This window comes from Amphiura filiformis, chromosome 10, assembly GCF_039555335.1.
Source record: "Amphiura filiformis chromosome 10, Afil_fr2py, whole genome shotgun sequence".
NCBI lineage: Eukaryota > Metazoa > Echinodermata > Ophiuroidea > Amphilepidida > Amphiuridae > Amphiura > Amphiura filiformis.
The window spans coordinates 33,235,103-33,237,697 of record NC_092637.1 but is presented as its reverse complement, the minus strand read 5'-3'; the positions used below and the strand labels follow the sequence as shown (position 1 = coordinate 33,237,697).

General features: G+C 33.8%; 1 long non-coding RNA gene across 1 annotated transcript; it reads left to right on the top strand.

The window, feature by feature from the left end:
* The first annotated feature begins 394 nt into the window (after positions 1-394).
* Positions 395-877, top strand: LOC140162765 (uncharacterized). Its single transcript, XR_011860343.1, has 2 exons — positions 395-743; positions 784-877. It is a non-coding gene; the product is annotated as an uncharacterized lncRNA (long non-coding RNA).
* Positions 878-2,595: the final 1,718 nt, after the last annotated feature.

Sequence of the window (2,595 nt, the reverse complement as noted above, 5' to 3'; positions counted from 1 at the left end):
TAACGGAAAGTTTGTATTGGGTCCCATTTTCAAACGGTGATATATATCTCCACGATTTAAAAACATGTGACTTGAGGATCTACTTTGTTACATTTTGATAAATAGATTGGATGAGCTCTTTTATTTATATTTGCACAAGCTTGCTGAACAGTTTGTTTCGGAGGCTTCAAAAAAGTTAACGGAAAAACGGCTCTTTGAAGTCAAGATTTTATAAAAAATTTAAAAGCTTGCAAATCGACTAATTTTTGTTACCCATTTCAAGTTAAGGGGGTACTACACCCCTGCCCAATGTTGAGCCTATTTTTGCATTTTTCTCAAAGATTATAGCGCATTGGTGACAAGTAAGATATGTATATTATAGGGCAAGGACTACAAATACTGCACTGGAAATTTTATTTCAGGGCAATTCCACGGTAACGGAAGGACATTTGCACTCTAAAACGACATTTCAAACTTGGGAATCAAAAACACCTTTATTAGTTATATCAAACAAATGTTACCATTTCATTACTAATACTGCTACCTTCAAATTCCATCATCTTTTTCACAGAAATACCTTTCGTGTATGAAATATGAATATTAATGAGCTCGGTAACGGAAGGACGGTAAAACGGACATGGATTTTTTACCTAAATTTCTTTTGCATAAATTATGTGAATTTTGTAAGGCAACATTGTTTTCAAGGTGGGAAATGTAATCCTTTGAGTGTTAGCTACTTAATATCACTTTTCATTTGAATTTATGTGTTTCGGTAATATAATTACAATTCCTTAAGTGGATTAGCCATGGTAACGGAAGGACAGTAACGGAAGGACAAAAGGTTTACTAAATTTTAGGGGATAATAAAATACATAAGAAATACAAAAATCATGAAAAACACCACAGTATGTAAAACTTTCAACTCTCATTGAGCAATTTTGTACAAAAAACCTGTAACAACATCTTAATGAGGAAGTGTAAATTGGATCCAAAGTAAGGCAGTTTTTCTTTTAAAAATCCCAAAATTTGGCCAAAAAACAGGTTTTTTGAAGAAATTTCATTGTAAACATATTTTTAATTATCTGTAAGATAGCTCAAATGACAGAGCACCTTGAACTCTTTCATCTGATACCAAATGTGTCATTGTAGCATCTGTAGTTTCAAAGTTCTAAGCATTTTTCAATTTTTTTTCTCATGTCCACTTTGGTGTGGAATTGCCCTTCAGCACAGACAACAGTTGCGGAGTTACAGTCAAAAATGAGGGAAAACCATTATTTGATCAATAAATCAATAACTACTTGCCTTGAGTTGCCGAATTTTCGTGCAGTAGTTGTAGTCCTTGCCCCTATAATATACATATCTTACTTGTATCAAATGCGCTATAATTTTTGAGAAAAATGCAAAAATAGGCACCAAATTGGCCAGGGGTGTAGTACCCCCTTAAGATAACAACTGTTATGAATCAAGAAGAAGTGAAGAAATAACCAAGAATTATGTACCAAAGCTACACCCACAAAGTTTGTTAACAATTGTTAACGGAAAATGAAGCCTCCGAAACGACAAATATCAAAGTCCGGTTCTCAAAAATACAGGGCTGTTCACAATTATATCTAATGTGGCAGTGTTTACTGAACATATGACTGTACTTTCAGGATAAGAAAAATTATCCATGAACTAACTGAAGAAAACACAGGGTTTTACAAAATGTTACTGTTTTTTATAGTTTTTCAAAATGGCAATATTAAGTACATTTAAGCCTGCTAAAACTGAACGCAGTAACTCCCAAAGCTGATTATGCTACCCAAGGTAGCTGCTAACTAGATGACTTATGTGGCCAAAAATCATGGAATTCTGTGGCTTTATTAGTACACTACGGATTAAAATGTTAAAAATCCAAAGTTACACCCTTTACCGTGAAAATGACCATATATATATCATACCCTGTGTGGGAGATTAAGGCTGTCTTCCATAGAGAATGTATGGATATCAACTGGAATTGCACATTTAATGCAGAATTATAAACAACTCAAAAAAAGTAACTAACCCCCCTTAAATAATGACCTTTATTCAAAAACGGGCGATTGTATTACAAATCTGTAAAATGCGTTGGAAGCAGAATTTATTTCTGCACATTTTGACACCTCATTTGTAGCAATTGACTAAATATTGACGTCACAGCGTACATGTAAATCAGTGTAGCCCAAGATTTGAAAGTTGCAGTAAATTCTATTGATTTTGCATTCAGTGTAATGGAAGGAAATCTGTGTAATGATATCAGAGTGTATTTGTATTGTAAAAATTTGTATGCATGTGCAACTTTCAAATCTGGACCTCACTACATTAAATTGACCGGTGTTTTGTTGTTTTCTGGGCTATCGTATCAAATGAGGTGTCAAAATGTGCAGAAATAAATTCTGCTTCCAACGCATTTTACAGATTTGAAATACAATAGCCTCTTTTTGAATAATGGCCATTATTTAGGGGGGGTTAGTTACTTTTTTTGAGATGTTTAGTAACAAGAGGTTGGACTATGTATGGTACATGTTTTGCTTGATTGCCCCATGTTTGCTCCTATCACTCCTAACACTTACACTAGAAAGAAACACAATAACATGC